Source organism: Talpa occidentalis, unplaced genomic scaffold, assembly GCF_014898055.3.
Source record: "Talpa occidentalis isolate TD23 unplaced genomic scaffold, MPIMG_talOcc4v2.1 talOcc4.5, whole genome shotgun sequence".
Lineage (NCBI taxonomy): Eukaryota > Metazoa > Chordata > Mammalia > Eulipotyphla > Talpidae > Talpa > Talpa occidentalis.
In genome coordinates, this window is record NW_023604861.1 from 34296248 (window position 1) to 34316714 (window position 20467).

Here is a 20467-nt window from a genome sequence, read left to right on the forward strand (position 1 = left end):
TGATTAGTAATTGTGTCTTCCTGCACAGGGAGGAGAATTTTCCCCGGAGGCATATGAATATAAAAATAGGTGGTTGGATTTCAGATTTTCCTAACACCATCACCTAAAGGACAAAAAAATCATAAATGACCCTTAAGAGCCTGTAGTTATGGAAATCTCAGTAAGATTCAGACTTATGAGTATGATAACTGAGGCGAGAGTCAGCCTGATTGACTTTCTATCCTTTCTATTACTCAGTTCTCTCCCTCTTCCCCCCATTCACAAACCATGGCTTTGTGAATACATGGCTTGCTTGGCCATGGCTTTCATTCTACTTGTACCCACTATGCCTTTATTAGCACTTTATCTTGCTTCTAGTATCCTGCATGCTTCATGCCTGAGGCCCACCTGATGCCCAGAACTTTCACTGCCTGGAAATTCCCACTTGTTCTGGAAATTCCTCTTTGTTCTCAGGAGCCCCCGGAGGGCAAATCCCTGCACATTGCCCATTCTAGAGGAGTCAAAAATTCGGGTTACACCCTAGGCCCAGTGCTTGACAATCCTCTCTCCTTCCTGGAAGTGGCTGTCTCCTCTTCATGTAGTCGTGCTCCTGCCATCCCTGGTCTACACGGTCATGATGTGACAATTGTGTGGAAGCTAGGAAAGAGGGGGCCAAAAAGCATCACCCTCATTTTTATCTTATTAAAACATGTCACCTGAAAATGACAGGAAGAAGAAAAATCACTGTTAAAGTTTTCTGCTCTTCAAGATTGAAAAGATGGCAGCATAATATCTGGTAGTACCGAGCAGCTAAAAAATGGTCATATATTCAATTTTTCTGGAGTAATTCCAAGAAATTAGCCTAGACTTTTTCTACACCTTTAGCATGTTTTACTGGACCTGAGAGGGTCAAAGCTAGAGCTAGCCTTGTATTTTATGGTTGTCAACAGGCTGCTGGCTCTCTGCCCTGGAGTGTTCTCCTGCTCCTGCTTTGTATGCAGGTCATATCTGAGCATCATTCTGTGAAGCTGCTGCAGGGTTTCCATCTGTCTTGAGCTCAGCACAACTTCAGGGATCACAATGGGAGATTCACGTGCACTGACAGGATTTTTATTCCACCTGCTGTTGATGGTTGATAAAGAAGGCAAAAGTGAAAATTCTGTCTATCCAGACTATTCCTTTTCTATCCAGTATTCACTCAATAAATATTTATTGGTCCCCTACTAATGCCAGACACTTACTTTCCTTGGTGCTAAGGATACTACAGCAGACCCAAATAGACAGACTTCTTTATAGAACAGTGGGAGTCGAAAGACAGTAGTTAAATAGTTTTCCAAATAAAAGCTGAATTTCAACTGTAGTCAGCATTGTGAAGAAAAAGTCCCTTGTGTTTTGAGACTAGGTGAGGGGTAACATGGCTTATTATGTGAGGGTAGGGAGGCTTTCTTAGAGGACGTGACATTTGAGTTGAATTATGAGTGATGGGGAGAAATTAGCCAGGCGTAGCAGAGTGGGAGTGATGCACAAAGACACTAAGCAGAAAGAAAACATTCAAGAATGGAAGTTGGTTGCAAGCTTGAGTTCAGGGAGTGAGGTGAAGTGTACAGCCAAATGGATCCCAAAAAGGGACATGTTGGGCATGGTCTTTCATTCACACAGAAATGAGAAGCTTTGAAAATCTTTAAACAAGGCAGTAATATGTTCACTTTATCTTTGTGAAAAGTTCCCTTGAGGGCCTCCCTGGCAGCGCAAGGAGTTAAGAGGCAACCTATGAAGATATCTGCAGCCTCTACAGCATGAGTTTGATCCCTGGCCATCGAGCTACCCACATGGCACGGCAGACCTCTCCTGACTCGCCCGGTGCTCAGCAGTGTGTTTCAGTCAACCTGCCTGTTCAGTTCCCTACTCTGTCTCTGGTGAATCCTCTCACCTCTCTACCCTCCATATCTCTGGCCTGTACCCCAGCTTTTGTATGCATAAATAAATAAATCTTTTTTTTCAAAGAAAAATAATTTATTTATTTATTTTTACAACTATTGGGTACATTCAGAAGCGTGGGAGGGTGAGGGAATTCACCAGAGCCAGAGTGGGGAACAGAACATGCAGACCAACAAAACACACTGCTGAAGGGAGCAGTGGGTGGCAGGAGAGGTCTGTCGCGCCATGTGGGACCTCGCTGGTGGCAGGGGATGGAACTGGTGCTGTGGAGGCCACAGGCAGCCTCGCAGCCCAGCGCTCAACCGCTGCGCCACCAGGGGAGGCCCTAAATAAATAAATCTTAAAGAAAAGTTCCCTTAAGCTGAAGTGGAGGATGGATTCAAGGTGGGAAAAATAGATACTGGCTACAGTTACAGGACAACTGCAGTGGCCCTGCTAGTCGATTTTAATAGGAGGTATTTAGCTTGTGGTAGTAGAGACTTAAATATATAGAAGAATCCATGCTGCATTTTTGAGATAGAACCAATAGGACTTACTGATTGATTAATGTGCTCCAGGGCAGAGGGAAATTGAGGGATGATAGATGACTTCTAGGCCCTGGTTTGGGTCACTCTGTGGATGGTAGTGACAGTTCGTGTTCAACCAGAAGACTAGAGAGAAACAGCTTTGTTTAATTTACATTTCATGTAAAAATAAGAATTCAAATCATTAGAATTTGGAAAAGAATTCAAATCATTAGAATTTGGAACAAGTTATTCAAGAAAAGTGAATTTTTGGGTCATTTGACATCATCATTGGAACTACTGATAGTCAAAGACAGAAATATTCCACCAGCATCAAGAGACATAGTATTTATTTGGAAATGTGTACAACAAAAAATCAAATGGAAGTGGAAATTTAAGGCTCCCAATAGTGGAGGGATGTGTAAGTATATGTGTATTTTTGCCTGAGTGTAGGGGTGTATGTGGGCAGATAACGGTCTATAGATGAGTTTATTTCTTCAGCTTCTACATCTATAAATTTGCTATAGTCTCCCCCTGCCTTAGTGTGTCATGAATATAATAGACCTTATCCTCCCCTATAATGATAAATTGAGACAGATTTTCTACTTATTGCTTTTATGGATATTTCTTCTTCCTAAAAATCTAGAATAATGTTTTTCTTTAAGTTATTATAAATAAGCATTCAACTTCAGTGCTGTGTATGACAGCTCCCCCCCATCCCAAGTTCATTGCTACTGCTACTTCATGTTAGATGGGACACTGGGTCCAATTATAGCTTTGCACTTAATGACAAACTTTGCATATGTGTGCATTAATTAGAGGATTTTATTACTTTGTATTTTATGACTGGAGGTTGTGAACTATGGCAATCCAATATACCACTTAAGGGGATAATACAAATCTAGAATAATAAAAAGAAATTTATAATCATCATCTCAGGCATCTAAAGTATTGCACAGAAAAATAAAAAAAAATAAATACAATATACATAAGAGTCAAGCCCATACTCCTTTAATTAAAAGGTTTAATCTTGTAAAGACATTTAGATCTGGCACTTCTTTAGACTTAGGATTTAAAGTAGGACCTTAGAAGTGTATTTAAATCTGACTGCCCTCTGGAAGGAAAGGGATCATGATCTTGAAACCTAGTGGATAACATGGCTTCCATGACTAGAGGAAGGACATGGATGATTTGAAAAATCTTTCAGAATCGAGAATCTTCTTGTTACAAAAGATCAAACCTAAGCAACATAGCAAAAGAGTTTTAACTGAACACAGTAGAGAAAAATAACTGTGCATATTCTATAATCTAATTAGCATATATATTTCTCACATGGTCATTATTTGGAAATCTTGAAGTACTTTACAACTGTAGTTGAATAAATGAGGGCATATATTCACTTATGTAATAAATAATAAAATAAGTAAAACCCAAGTTTTTTTTAACTACTGGAAAAAGATATTTCAGATAAGGAGCAAAGAGGCTAAAATGAAACCTGTGACACTGACCTAGAATCAGAGGTGTCAACATAAACTCGTAAACTTTGATGTATATACAGCTAAGTACAGAAGTATAGGTATGAGTATGCACAGGTTATTGTACACACAGGTACTTCGTAGCTGTTTGCTGAGAGGACCAAAAGCATTGATGCTATAATAAGCAATGAGGAACTATGGCCCAGATCTTGGTTTCTAAACCCCAATCTTCAATACGAGAAACCAGTACTTTATACTGAAGCCGTTGATACCTGGGATGGAATAGGGGAAGTAAAAGACGAACATGGATTATCTAGTGGTGTAAGGAAGAGTTCATAAAAGGAATGGTGATTGCTTAAGGACGTGGGAGTCCCGAAGGGACTCTTAAGGCCAAAACTTGAACAATTTGAGCAAGAAAATAATAATGAAAACTTGACTTATATCTAGGATTTCTTCAGCAACTGTGTAAAAGGATTAGCATTCATTGAAAGGACTGGTCCTAGAGACTTGTTTTAGCAGTGTGTATGGTGGGGTAAAATACACCCAAAGAACTATGATACTATAACTCTGCATCATACACAGTGTTATAAACCAATTAACCAATTGTCTCAATTAAAAAAAGATGTGGAATATATACACAATGGAATATTATTCAGCAATCAAAAAAGACAAACTCATGCCATTCACCGTAACGTGGATGGAACTAGAAGGCTTTATGCTCGGTGAAATAAGCCAGAAGGAAAAAGAAAAATATTGGATGGTTTCACTTATAGCAGGAATATAGGGGAACCAAATAAGACATCAGTGTAAAAAAATAGTAACAATACAAAACACAACAAAGCAAAAACGGACAATAATAAACCAGAGACATCCTGCAGGGGAGGAGGCGGGAGAGGGGTGAGAGGGAGGGAGGGAGGAGCACAGGGGGCTGAGGGATGGTGCACGGGTATATTGATGAAGGAAACTCTATGGGGACTACACCTGAGGGGGTGAGGGAAGCAAATATTGTTTAAAAATGAACAATGATGTAAAAAAAAAAATAGGTTGAGACCACATAGTATCCAAGATGCTTGGGGCTCAGGGGAAGAAACTCAGAAGTTGTCTATGGTTGCCTTGGGAACCTTGGGGAGAGGAGCAGCCCCCTGAAGAAGCAGAACCTGGGAGGGACAGTGATGGCAACAGCAAAGTAAGTAACAGAGTTCTGAGTACTGAGGGAAGCTCGACTGTATTTAGGCAGAATAAGTTCAAATAGGAAGAAAACTCTGGAGCCTGGGTTTGTTGGGTCATAGTGGCTCTGGTAGGACTCTTACTCTAATTATTCAGGGTGAACAGTCCAGATGGTGAGCTTGTTTTCCTCCCAAGATTAAAGAAGGCCTTTTGGAAGGAGAGTGGAAAAGGGTTCACAAGACTGGCACAAACGGGTGCCTGCTCAGTGTCAATGTGCTCTCTGCAGGGAATATTTTGGCTCTTCTCTGAGGGAGAGGCACCCAGAAAAAGACCTTGAGAAACTTGGTTTTTGCTACCCTTGGGCTTCTGGAGAACTCTGCATTATAGCATGATATTGTGAGTTATGCTATAAAGTGTGAAGTTAATGATGAGAATTAGTATCACCTGCTGCCTTTCTCCAGTCTCCGTTCCGGTTCCGCTAAAGCATGAATGGTTTGAATAGGGGTTCTTTGAATAACTAGATATCAGCCTAATGGCTTTCCTTAGATCCTTTTATTGCTTCAACAATTTGCTTTGGGTTATCCTCATTATTTCCAGGACAACCCCCTTCTCATTATTATGTCAGCTTTAGGTTCAGTGTTTCCTCAGAATTATAAAGGTAAATTATATAAAATAGTACAAATATTGGAATAGCAAAGGATTACTTAAAGCCACTGTACCTGACAGCATCAGTAACCATTCAAATGATGGTAGGCTGATAGGATAAATGGATCTGTGAAGAGAAATTTTTAAGATTCTTGTCCTTGAACCAAGACTCCTTGGAAGATTACCTGAGACTAGTAAATCTCTGAGATTATACACCATCAAGTCTCTGTCTTTTCAAAGATACCTCAGGCCAGTGCTCGTGAAGTGGTGATGGAGAAACGAGGTTCACAGTGTGGATGTTGGTGACCTCATTAGCATTCATTTTCCTCTACTCTTAACATAAAGTCAGTTTTGTTCAGAACCCTGCCCTCCCAAGTACAGCAGTGGGAGGTCGTGGCTCTTACCTCTAGCTCCACAGGCTTGAGTGATTCAAGAGCTATCACTTGTTCATTTATTTAACAAATAATGATTACATCTTATTATGGCACTCTTTTAGGTAAATACAAAAGCCCCAAATCCTTCACACAATAAAGTTGACATTATAGTGTGAGGAGGAAGAAAATGTATAAACAAAGCAAAACATACAGCAAAAAGGAGGAAAACAAGGTCTTAAAGCACAAGAAGGAAATGCTGGAGGACAGTGTTGGAGAGAGGTTGATAGTTTGATAGGATGATCAAGGGAGGGCTCGATGAAGTGACATGTTCTCTTCCCCTTGTCTTACTTTAACATTAGGTCAATTCTGTCAAACCAGAGGGTAAGTCTACTTGGGAATTTGTAGAGAAACATTTCCTCACAATAAAGACAGAGCCACAGGGAGAGACAAAGTCTTCTTCCTCTGAATGTGTTATAATTGGAAGTGATGCCAGAAATAACTGTAGATGCCTTACTATCAGCTTTCCTGACACCAAGAATGGCAAGGTGGAGAGTGAATGAAATTTAGATCTTGATTATTTTTTCTGAGCCACAGAATTAACTAACACTGAAGTGTGATCTGTGTCTTCACTTCTTGTAATGTGAAAGTAATTTTTCATATTGTGTATGCCAGTTTAAGTCAGGGTTTTCTTTTACTTGCAGCTGAAGTAAAGTTCTATATCCTAACTGATATAGAACTGGCCTTGGTAGCTTCAGTAGGCTACAGTAAACTGGTTTGAAGAATTCTAAGTAAACAGGTGCAGGAACTCATGCCATTGGTTAGAACACTAGTAATTATTCTATGTACAATCTTAGATGTAAGTTTAGCAACATCTTAGCTCTTGAAGCAGATGGGAGAGAAAACCAACTACCTGTTCAGTTACCCAAGAAAATGGCATAAAAGATTTTAGAGACCATTCTCACAAAGTTCATATTTGGGGAATCATGTCCACATACAACAATTGACATCTAAATATGAGGGAGAATTGTGTATATGCAGTGGTGTATAGATGTGGGTAAAGACTACTTTACAATAAGTAACAATAGCAATTCCAGTGACTGAAATGGTGGTCATGGTAGAGATTTAGCCGCATTGAGAGTGTTCAGTTAGCCCTTAAAAATTCTCATGGTAACTGAGAGCTAAGAATCACAGTCTGACTTCATTGCCACAAGTTACCAAGTATGATAAGCAGAATAACAACATTTCTCACTCCAAGAAGTCTACCTCCTAATCCCCAGAACCTATGATTATGCTGTGTTATATGGAAAAAGGGATTTTGCAGATGTGATAATGGCCATGGACCTTGAGTTGGGGAGATTATCCTGGATTATTGGGGTGGGCCCAATCTAATCAAACCCTTAAAAACAGGGTTTTTTTTTCTTACTGGCTTCATAGACATGTGATGGATTAAGATACAGGAGAGATTCTAAGTACCAAATAGACTTGACCCACCTTTGTTGGCTTTAAAAATGGAGAAAGGGAGCCACAAACCGAGACATGGGGTGGCCTCTAAAAGGTGGGAATGGACCATAGCTGACAGCCAGCAAGAAGACATGGATGTCAATATTACAGAAGCAAGAAATTCTGCCAACAGTCTGAATAAGCAAGGAAACAGATTCTCCCATAGATGCTCCAATAAAAGAAACTCTGCTGACACCTTGATTTTTAATCTGGAGACACATGTCAATCATATGACCTACAGAACTATGAGATAGTAACTGTATGTTGTTCTATGTTACTATGTTTTTGGCAAATTGTTATCATAGCAATAAAACATGATTATACCTATGTAATAAAGTTGTGTCCTGAGTGAACAAAGTGCTGGACTGAAATGCTGGATGATGTGGAGGGTTAGGAAGACTTTTAAAATGGAGTTCAGGGGCCTCCCTGGTGGCACAAGCCTCAGCACTATTAAGCAATCTGCAGCCACTGCAGCATGAGTGCGATCCCCAGCCAGGGAGCTTCCTGCATGGCACAGCAAACCTCTCCTGTCTCACCTGCTGCTCCCCTCAGCAGTGTATTTCAGTCAGTCTGCCTGTTCGGTTCCCCACTCTGTCTCTGGTGAATCCTCTCACCCCCACCCCCACACCTCTGGCCTATACCCTAGCTCTTGTATGCATAAATAAATCTGTAGGAAAAAAAGAAAAGAAAAATGGAGTTCAGCTTTGAAGTGGCCCAAGTAAGCAAGAGACAAAGAGGAAGTTCTGAGTTTTGGAATGGAGATCTGGGACATGAGAGGAGGCATAGCAGTTAATATTATACAGAACAAATGATCTCAAAACTTAGAGGCTTGAAACAACTTTCTGTGGGTCAGTTATTTGGACTGATCTCAGCTCTTTGGTTCTTCTGCTGATCTCAGTTGGACTTTCTCATGTGTTTGTGGTCAGTTGCCAGTCGCATAGGCAGCTGCTTCTGGGGTTGGGTGTGCCAGCTGGGGTGTTGTGATAATGTGCCATGTGTTTCTTACCATCCTGCAGATTAGCCCAGCCTTGTTCACAAGATGGCTGGCAGGGGCCTCAAAAACAGCAAGCAACACTCTTCCAAGTCTCTGCTGTGTCATATTTGCTACCGTCCCATTGGCCAAAGGAAGGCACAAGTGCATTAGTTTGCTTGGTTTGCTATAATAAAATACCACAAATTAGGTGGCTTAAGCAACAGAAATTTATTTTCTCACAGTGCTGGAGCCAAAAGTTCAAAATCTAAGTGTTGGCATGTTTGGTTTCTTCTGAAGCCTTTCTACTTAGCTTGGGCATAACCTCTCTCTTGCTACCTCTTTATATGACCTTTTCCCTGTACGTGTTCCCCTGCTGTCTCCTCCTTTAAGAACACCAATCATATTGAGTTAGGGCTTTGTCCTCATTTTAATGTAATCACCTCCTTAAAGACCCAATAATATGTCTCCAAATATGATTGCATTCAGAAGTTCTGGGGGTAGGGACTTTAGCATAGAAATTGTGGAGGAATATTACTCATGTGTGCGTAACAGTCAATATAGGAGGGAACTACCCAAGTGCATGGACACTGAGAGACAGGAACAAGAGGGGCAAACCATTGCTCTAACAGTCTGCACAGATGACTGTCAAGATAACAGAAAGGAACTGAAAATTCAGGGCATTCCCAAATGTTGGATTGTTCAAGATACAGTGCCTTGGAGAAGGGATTCGCAAACCACAAGTGTGGGCTGTATCTGGCCTCCAACTTATTTTTGTAAATAAGGTTTAATTGGAACCCAGCTATAGTTAAAGTTGTATATTGTCTGTGGTTGCCTTCCTAATACCATGGCAGAGTAAAGTGGTTATGATAGAGACTACACAGCTTGCAAACTTTTATTCTAACTTTGGTCTTTTTTAAAAAAAAATTTCTGACCCCAGTGTCAGAGGATAATAAGAAAGCCATGAATTGGGTGGAAGAAGGGTATATAGTCAGACAACCACCAGCAAGAAACATTTAGTCCAGGGGAGGGGAGGAAGGTGGTGGGTGCTCACTTTAGGTAAACAAATTTCCAATAACAGTTCTGGATTGTTCTTAACATGCAGCATAGGAAGTTGGCTGAAACTCTGAGAGAGCTGTACACAGCCTGGACCACCCACCCATCTGCTTCCCACACATCTAGTAATTTCAAGTATTTTCTAGAGCTCTCCAATTGTCACACACGGAGAACAAAGCTAGAGTCTTAGCTTAGATAGGGATTTCCCCTCCCACCATATTTCATACTAAGCCACATTCACACCCAATAAGAAGGCAGCACTGCTTTTAAAACCCATTTCACATTTTAAAACCAATTCTGTTAAGCATGACTTCAGCTGTCACTTCTTGTTATTTTTGGAGAAGCTTGATGCTCATGATTTTGAAACATCCCATCCATTTGTTCAATGGGCTACTGATAACTATCCCTGCCCACTGGGTATGAAGTCGACACCAATTAAGCAGCTGACTGCTTTAACGATAGAGTACTTTAGAACAGACCACAGTGCCTTGTAGTCCTAACCATGCCTGGATATGTGGCACGGAAAGGCCTTCAAATCTGTGTGATTTTACTGTTGCTGCAAGTGAAGAGTGCAGGGAGAATTTGGGAATGAATGAAAGTTGATAGTAGGCTTAGGGCTATTGGCACTGTAGCCGTGGTCTGTAACCCCGTGGACTAGAGAGAAACAGGCTTTTCAAATCCTTGCTATATAAGCCTTATTATCGCCCAAATAGACCACTTGAGACGGAAGCACAGACATATTTGCTGCTGATGACAGCTCACCAGGCCCCAGCTCTCCATTCAGGTACATTGATATGCATATTCACTCTACTGGAAAAAAAATCATCTCCTCTTCTACCCTGGGACACCGCTTCTGTGGGCTTGGAATCTGCTATTTTATACCCACCTGCTGGTAGAATATAAGCAGCCGCAATAGGCATCAAGCTATGAAAAGCTCTGAGGAGCACTATTGCAGCGCGAATTGCTTCCTTGCTCTGTACTGTTTGGTGATTGTAAGATGGATTGCCAGATTAGCACAGGCACACAGTGTTTGTGTAAGGAACAGGGAGGGCGATTTTTCCCTGCTTCTCCTACCAGCTATTTCTTACCAGTCCCTTTCCTTCCTATAAAAAAGAAGGTATTTGTTCATGTCATTTCTTAGTGGAAATTCAAAGGGCAGAATCACTGACTCAAGCCCAAAGTTCTGAAACTACTTTGTCTCCTTTTGCCCTCCTACTTCAAAAAAAGAATCTCTGAGGCCACTGGCCAAAGGGTCACCGGGTTATGCAACGGCTAGTTCATGAAGGCCTCTAGCACAGTGGCTTGCTGTTCTGTGATGTTTTAGATCATGAACAAAATAAATAAACATAGTCACCGTTCCCGAAAGTGGTTTTCAATATCCAAAAACAAGTTGATGCAAAAGGTAGAACTACAGGCAGCCCAGAGGAAGGGAGGGATCCTCACTCTTCAGGAGACTCATGCAGCCAGTGTGGGTAATCTACGTTCACATTTTGTCTTCAAGACTTTGACCTCACTTTGATTCAGGCATTCCAGAAAAGGATTCATTTCTTCTTCGTTTCAAAGCTGTTTATCTAGCTTAGAAAATAGCTGCTTTAAACAGAAGCCTTTACACTTGTCTGAGTAAATTCTGTTCCAATTTTTGTTTTGGCCACAAGTCAAAGATAACAGCTGTGTGCTTGCGGGTTCACTGAACTCTACGTGCTTGTTGGCTGCTTCGCCAACCAGAGGGAATAACCAATAATTAGAACATTTCAGGTCATCTTGGGAAGAACAGAGTTTTCTCATGTTTGGAAAGGTGAAGCGACCTCCCTCTGATTTTCCCAAATGTGGATCTGTCAGTGACCATGCGTGGAGCTGAATACACAAGCCCAGACTCACGGCCACTGTGTCCTCCCTTTCCCAAAATATCGCCTGATAAATGCAGGCTTAAAACTACATTTGATGTTTTTCAGCTTAACTCTAGCTCCGCAACGGGCCTACACCATGATAACAAGAGAAAGTGCTCTTGTATTCCTAGCACATCAGCATTCCTGATCATAATGATTTGTGACTCAGACCTTGAAAGCTGTGGGGTTTCTTCCTAGTTGAATCAATACAAGTTTACATAAATATATGCTTCTATTTTCTTTTGTTCTTGCTTCAGCGTTCATGTTTACTTGCTGGCAACAACAGATGATAGACGGGTTGGGGGGAAAAGAAATGGAGCAGATAGAAAGATGATTCAGAAGAAATTATTTGGATGGCTTTTAATTTCTTTCCTGATTATGACTTTTTCATTTGTTTTGCTAACAAAGGGTAATGGGTTGGAATTTTCATTTGAGAAGATAAAATTTATCCTATGCATATAAAGAGTATAACCATCCAAATGATTGTAAACTAGTCATTTCTAACTGAACTGTTCATGCATCAGGATATTTGGGGTGCTAGAACTTTCTACATCAGTGATAGTATCCTAAAGCATCTCAATGGAGTCAAGTTGGTTTGCTACAGGTGCAAGGAACCCAGAGACCGTCCCCTCTGCATTCAAGGGGACAAGGTTGGAGAGAGACATGGTGATTATTTCATGTTTTGCCATGATTAAGAGAACCTTTCACTTCTACTTGAATAACCACAAGGATGAAGCAGAGGCCACCTTTTTACAGATTCATCTGTAAAACACTCCCCAGTACCAAGCAACAACCCATACGGATCCCTCTTCCACTTGGCTGTGGATGTGCCTTGGGCACACGGCAGCTCTCTCTGAACACTGTGAAAGATATGGCACCCAGCTGAGCCTGTGGGTAGGGTCTGGGCCCACAGGGATGCATCTGCTCAGGGATGGCAGGAGGATGTATCTACTTTTTCCAGATTGGCTAGTGGCAGCTCTGAATGTGCTTGTGCTTTTTGGTGTATGTTATAACTCAGGATCCTCTCCCTTAATGATCCCTGACTTTGCTGGTTTTAAATCCTCTTCCAGGGCCTCCCTGATGGCACAAGGGGTTAAGCACCGCACTATGAAGCCATCCACAGCCTCTGCAGCATGAGTTTGATCCCTGGCTGGCCAGGGAGAAACCCACATGGCAAGGAAGACCTTTCCTGTCTCGCCCTCTGCTCCCCTCAGCAGTATGTTTTGGTCAGTCTGCCTGTTCTGTTCCCTGCTCTGTCTCTGGTGGATCCTCTTACCCCCCACATCTCTGGCCTGCACTCCAGCTCTTGTATGCATAAATAAATAAATCTTTAAAAAAAAAAGAAAAAGTAATCCTCTTTCAGTAAGAAGTGAATAATTGTTATTATTGGTTAATATAGATACATTTTACATGCCTAAGCTGATTCAGGTAAACTCCAGTTACCTATAGCCACTTATATATAACAGCCCGCACATTTTCTATTTATGTCTTCCAGAATACTTTCAATTTCATACCCAAAGGGAAAAATCAGAACTAATTTGAAGGTTATATACTCACTCTCTCAATCAGTATGTGATCATTGAAATACATATTTGAAATGTAGCCTAGGTTAGAACTGATATTACTATTCAATAGACAGGAATCTCCCCTAAAAAGTCATAATAGGAAAATGTCAGCAGCACATCCTGCTCCCTGAAGACCTATATTCAGAGCATAGTGTCTGCTGCCAAGTAGTTTACTGTCATTACGTCCCTGAGGGCTGCTTCCTAAACTCATCCTGGAATCAAGACTGAATAAATCAGGACTGCCTAAAACTTTCTTCAAAGATGAAATATAGGAATTCAACTGGAGGAGACCGAGAAACACTCATCTTCCTGAAGCGAGACACAAATACATGCCATGTTGTGGGGTCACATTTCCTGTCTGGATTGAAGGAATCCCACCAGGATTGAAGGAACAAAGGGGGATGGTGGGGGAAATTCATTGAATCCCAGAGATGTCTGTGCTTACAAATTATTTTTTGTGTGAAGATTTAGAATCTGGGGAAAGACAGGAAAGTGTACAGCAGGGATTTTTTTTTTCCTTCTCAGCATTTCCAGCAATGAACTGATTGGTGTGAGAAATTAGCTGTCCTGTGGAGAGTTAGGTGTAGAATCATAAATGGTGCTTCCTTGAAGTAACATTAATCTGATTAATTTTAATTTTAATCTGATTAATCTGGTTAATTTTAATCTTAATCTGATTAATTTTATGTTCCTTTATTCCTCAAAGTGCCTTTATCTCATTTACTTCTGGCAACACTACATAGGTGCTCATTTAACAATGACAAAGGACCTCCAGAATGTTGCCTTCTGTTGTGTGAACTTAAAGGAATTTAATGACTACAGCAGAGCAGATCTCCTAACACACAGGCATAAATTATGATTTAGTTTTCTAGGGGCTGAAAGAGAAAACCATAGATGCTTCTATTAAAGAAACAGAAGCCAATTTTTTAATATATCTGAAGTTAGATAAGATTAATGACCATTGCCATTATTATCCTCAATTCGTTCCTCTATTGAAGTCATTCTTTCTGACCTATCTGCCTTACAAAAAAACAAACATTTGGAGAAGGAATAAATCAATAAATATGGTATAGGCAGCAGTGCCTAATGATAGAACCAATTCCCTGCTTCTCATTAGACTTTTGTCTTAAATCTTTAGTCCCTAAACAGAGTTTATTGAGTGCTGTCTTTAGTATAAGAAGTAAGGAAATAATGTTTTTTAATTACCTGTCACACACTGTGCTAGCAACCTTATTGGTTATTTCACTTAATAGTCACAATGATTCCATGAGGGAGGTGGTGTTTTATTTACAGATGATATTTTAGGCATATGACAACATAGCTCCAACAGATTCAAGAGCTTTCAAATATTGTGTCACTCCTAAGGGCTGACACTTAATTAAGCACTTCCTCTGAGCTGGGTACTATTCTGATGTCTTAACAAAGAATCACTTCATTTAACCCCCAAAGCACTGTAAGGTAGATGCTAATATCATTCCCTATTTTACAAAAGAGAAAACTGAGGTAATGGTTGAATACTAATGAGGTTAAGTCACTACAAAGGTCACAAAACAAGTAAGAAGTAGAACTGGGGTTTGAGCAGAGGAAGGTTGGCTTTGGAGTCAACACTCTGCCAATTTTGTTGACTGTCTTTCACCTATACCCTTCAGATATCCTTTTTACATTTGCCCCAAAAGAGCAAATGCAAAAAGGAAATACATATATATATATATATATATATATATTCAAAAGGGCAGGTTTATTATAAAAAGGGAAGGGAAGGAGGGGCTTCCTGGTGGCACAGGGGTTGAGCGCAGCACTATGAAGTTGTCCGCAGCCTCTGCAGCATGAGTTCAATCCCCAGCCAGGGAGATACCCACATGGCGCAGCAGACCTCTCCTGTCTCACCCACTGCTCCCCTCAGCAGTGTATTTCAGTAGATCTGCCTGTTCTGTTCCCCACTCTATCTCTAGTGAATCCTCTCACCTCCCGCACCTCTGGCCTGTACCCCAGTTCTTGTATAAATAAATCTTTAAAAGATAAAGGGAAGGGAAGGAAAGGATGTTTGCATGGACACAAGCTGCCCCTGAAAGGGACAGGGTGGTTAAAAGAGACACCTGTATAGTCCCAGGTGGGCAGCATTGGGAGGAGAGCTGCCTCTGCCGCTTTGCAAAGGGAGGTTTGTGAAAAAAACACCTGCACAGTCACAGTGGGCAGGAGAGCTGCTGCCGGGGTGGGGTTCTTTATGACCCTTTTCTCATTCCTCCTGACTTCCATTCTGGGGGAATCTCTCCTCCTCCCTTCAGGGCACTTCAAGTCTCCTGAACCTTGCTTTCCTTTCATTCTTGCAGAGTAGATGGCCCAGTTTTCTCAGCACCTTTGGAACCTAAGTTGTTAGCAAGCGATAAGCTAGTTTTCCTTTCCTGGAAGGCAGGAAGGTCTCAGTTCTCAAATTTTCTGGGAGTTGAGTACAAATGTTTGCATTCCATCCATTTAATCCAACAAAGAAAAGAACAACAGTTGAATTTGAATTTAGAGACGTTACTACATATCCTGCTGCAGAGATAATCAAAGGCTAGTTCATAGAACCACAGTGAGAGTGTAGGCTCTGATCTCTGACCAGGTTTACATCATCATTCTTGTCCAGAACTAGCTGGCTAAATAGATAGCCACTCCAGGGCTTCCCTGGTGGCGCAAGGAGTTAAGATGCAAACTATGAAGCTATCCACAGCCACTGCAGCAAGAGTACCATCCCACATGGCACAGCAGACCTCTCCTGACTCACCCACTGCTCCCCTCAGCGGTATATTTTGTCAGTCTTTCTGTTCTGTTCCACGCTCTGTCTCTGGTAAATCCTCTCACCCGCCATATTTCTGGTCTGTACCCCAGTTCTTGAATACATAAATGGATGGATCTTTAAAAAATAAATAAATAAAAATAAATAAATATATAGCCACTCTGAACCCTTGCCTCATCAACTATAAAACGGGTTTGCTTTCAGTTCATTGCATGATTCTGAGGCTCATTGGGGTTGGGGTGTATAAAGTGCTCATCCCAGTAACTGGCAGTAATAAGCTTAAGATATTTCCAGTAATTTTGATTATAAAAGCCCCAGATGACTAAAAAACTGGCTGAGGTTTTGTATACTAATTCTGCAAATACTTTGGAGAAATCCACTGGACTTGGAGTACCCTAACTCACTCGGGGACTAGCCACACATGGCCAGTCCCTCTCTAATCCAACACCAGGCTACAAGGAGATGGCTAAAGTGTTTCCTTCACACTTTCCAATCTTCACAGATGTCTAATGGGGCTTGCACATCTCTAGCCTCATTTTACTATGATCAAACATTTTTTCCAATGTGGCACAGGTGAGCAGAGGTGGGATCTGACATCAAGTTTCAAATTTCAGCCATTATATTTTGCTTGTGGAAGCAAGATGACTCAGTTACTGGAATCGAGGATTTGGATGCAGATAGTTTAGATTCAAATTTCTGATAGTTAAGTGAACTCAGCACCTGTGAATCTCTGGGTCTCAGTTTCTCCAGCTGGAGAATGGCTTTAAGATGGCCCCTCCTGCAGGACTTTTGTAAGAAACAAATGAAATTACAATCATTACCTGGAAGATAAATTTACGAAGTGTTGAACAAGACCTGCATTTCCCAGAGAATAAAACACGTGATGTCAGGATAAGTTTGGCTGTTTGCTATCATCCTGCGTGAAGGAATCTGAGAAATAGGTTTACCCAGTGTAATGAAGCTGCTTTACTTAGTTGGCAAAATAGAAGGGCAGTCTATTTCCACAAAATCCACCTTTCAAATTGGAGGGTCTAATGAAGAAAATACTCCAAATGTAGAAGACATAAGTAACAATGACCAATTATCTCCTTTAAGAAGTAAAGTGGATTCTTTATGATGTGAAACTGTAAATAAACTACTTCTACTCATCAGGTAAAATAATGTAATCATGAAGTGAAGGGAGGGCTTGGTCTTGAAGTCATGAGTCTGGTGCTAAAATAATTCAGTTTAAGGCAAGTGAAAATTTGGACAAATTTGTAAAATATGTCCTGAAAAGCCTGAGTTTTTTATTCATTCAATCTTTTGATGCCATAGGCATCATTTTGACAACAGGCATAAATGGTTGATTTGAGTAGGTAAAAATTTTGCTTCCTTACAAGGAATTTTACTGGTTTTGTTTCAAATATGTTGGGAAGGCTTACTCATGTAATATTTGAAATAAAAAATTTAAATGTGACTAAGGTGGTAAATAAAAAAAAAACCACAATTCTCCAAATGTCACTTTATTCAGCTCTGCACATTGTCTGCATTTCTCCTCAGCAAGTGGGGAAATGAAAAATGTCATGTACACGCAAGGTTGACAAATTGATTTTTCTTTGTAAGTACACATCTTTGCGGCAAGAATCAGAAAAAAATATTTGTACTTTGTAGGTTTAAATGCTGAATTTATACCATTTGGTCCATTTAAAAACTGCTAAGAAGAACATAGAGGTAAAATAGCAATATTTCTGTGATGTTTTGATATTTACCACTGATGCCTTCTTAAGTATCACCTGCTCCACTGAAACTGAATTCAGAAGGTAAATTGCAATGTTCAAGCATTATTATTTATTTTCAGCATTTCTAGGTAGAAAATATGAAATGTTAAAAATACTTCAGAAATGACTTGATATGTAATTTTTGGTTTTTCAATAATAGCTTGATATGCATGTGATTTCTGTTCTTCTTCACTCAGAATTCTTACATCCAATAAGGTTTTTGCTCTAAACTTTGCTTCTGTGAGAAGCCCATTGACCTCACTATAAATACAAAATATACAATTTCCCACCTGAGGTCATCTGTAAGATGATTTCCCAAAAGAACAACAACAAAATGCTTTTAAACAAAGGATAAATGGGGCCTTCCTGGTGGTACAAGGGGTTAAGATGCAACCTATCAAGCTGTCCGCAGCCTCTGCAGCACAAGTTCAATCCCCAGACGGCCAGGGAGCTACCCATATGGCGCAGCAGACCTCTCCTGACTCGCCCACTGCTCAGCAAGTGTACTTCGGTCATCTGCCTGTTCTGTTCCCCACTCTGTCTCTGGTGAATCCCTCACCCCCCACACCTCTAGCCTATACCCCAACTCTTGTATGCATAAATAAATCTTTAAAAAAAAATCAACAAAGGATAAACACAGAGCTTTGCAAACTCTGAACTTCTCTGAAAGTTTTTAGCCAAGGCAAAGGGGACAAGTGAGAGTATAATGGAATTCATCTTGCCAGCAGCACCCTCTCGCTCTCCCGAACGCTAACTTCAGCTGTGATTTATTAGAGGACCAAGTTCATGTCATTGAGCCTGATCTTCAGAGACCTGGCTTCAAATCCTGATTTTACTCACAATTGAAAATGAGGCTGGTGCCCAGGTCCTCGCCCTGTTTGACATGATTGTCAGCCTGCACTAGGGGGAACGCTGTCTGGAAAAGCAGGGAGTGTTAACTTGCAGGTCAGGGACTCCAGTGCCAACCAGTAGAGTTTTTATCTGCTATGAGGCTGGGAAGGGCTGGAGCCCCTGACCCTCTCAGTGGGACACTATTAGGCTGCCTGACAAAGTAGGGTAATATAATCTTAATGCCCTCCTACAAAAGCTTTTGTCCTGTCTTTGTTTCTTTTTCTTTCTTTCTTTCTTTTTTTTTTGGGTCAGAACTTAGGAAAATATCTAGATATTAAAGTTTTGGAATAGAAATCATTCTGAGGCTTGGAATGTCTGTGTAAAATCTTAAAGGCAGCCAGTTTTGCTTCCTGGCATTTACTTGCTGTAAAGGCAGGAATAGACACGGTGCAGGTGTTCTGATGATCCAGCAGACCTGGTAAAGGAGGAGTCAGAGTCCTCAGTGGTTTTGCGGGTTTTTATTGGGAATACCAGGTACACAGCAGGCAGGGGTGCTGGGGAGCTGGTAGGCTGGCAGGCCTCCCAGCCCCCAGCAGGTCTTCACTCTGGGCTTCTGGCCTTCTCTCGGCTTCTTCTTCTCTTGCTTCTCTCTCAGCTTCTCATTGGCTTCTCCTGGCGTCTCCGTGACGCAGCCCTTAAAAGCCCAGTCTCAGCCCAGGTGAATCCCATCTACCTATGCCCACACCCTACTCCAGGTGCCCGCCATCAGGCATGCATTCAGGACCGCAAGGATCCAACATCTATGCCTGATGGCGGGAGGGCAGAAAAGCCTGACATTTTTCCTTACCCTACACTTGCCCTGTACAGCTTATAAATACTTTCCACGAGACTGCTGCTTCAGTATAGACCTCTGATAAGAGGGTGGTGAAATTAGTTTTGTAAAAGTCTGTCAGTCTAGTAAAGTGTATGCTTAAGTGTAATTTTTTTAATGGTCTAGAGAAGGAGAGTTGCTTGCTAACTTTTGTGAAGAATAATAGAAAAAGCAAAAAACTTATGAAAATTAATTTTATAATCTGAGATAATACAAAATATAGTTGAATCAATATAATTAAATTCAATGTTGACTTTAAAGGAATACAAAATGATATAACTAGAGTTTAATGTTAACTTGTTATCAGATCTTGGGATTTTTGTGAGACTGTCTTTTTTTTTTGGTCTCTTACTTTTGATTGAATCTCTTGATTTATACATGAGGGGAGATGATAGCCATCATGGGGAGAGCCTCTTGAGAAATTGTACCCCATTCATTATGCCATATCTGGGGAGAAAGAATCCATGGAGTCATTTTATTTAAATAAATAGTTAGATCTTTTTTGGCAGAGAAAGGCTGCTTCAGACACATGGTCTCTAGAAAGGTCATCTCACCCATAGAAAAACCAGGTATTATCTGGAATAAGTAATGGTGAGCCGCCCTGTTCTGATACATATTGAATGGTAGTAGAGGGGTTGGGGGCTCATGATACTGACTTTTATTTAACGATATCCTTTCAAGGAATTTACTAAGAATCAGTACTATATTTAAGACTGCATGTAATGCAGTCATAAGCCCATGAAGAAGATGTTAGTATTTATCAGATGAGGAAACTCAGCACAGAGAGTTTGAGTCTAAGGTCAAGCATCTAGTAAATGGGAGATCCTGGATTCAAACCTAGGCAGTTCATTTGTGGAATCCTTGTTCAGCTTAATCGGCTTGATGACATTACACCCTTGACCAGCCTTTCTCACCAAACAAACCACAGATTGCCTATTACACACTTGGTACACAAAGTCTTTCAAAGGCTGGCTCAGGGTTAGCCTCATCATAGATTTAACCCTCTTTGAATCTGGCATATGGTGGTAAGATAACTCATTTTGTGCATATCTATCATCATTTTACTTTAAATTCTTTAATGAAGCTCTCAGAGCTGGTAAACCTTCCTGATCCCTCTAGGTCTACCAAAAACCTCCACCAGAATTAACTTCTAAGAACAACTAACTGTTGAAAG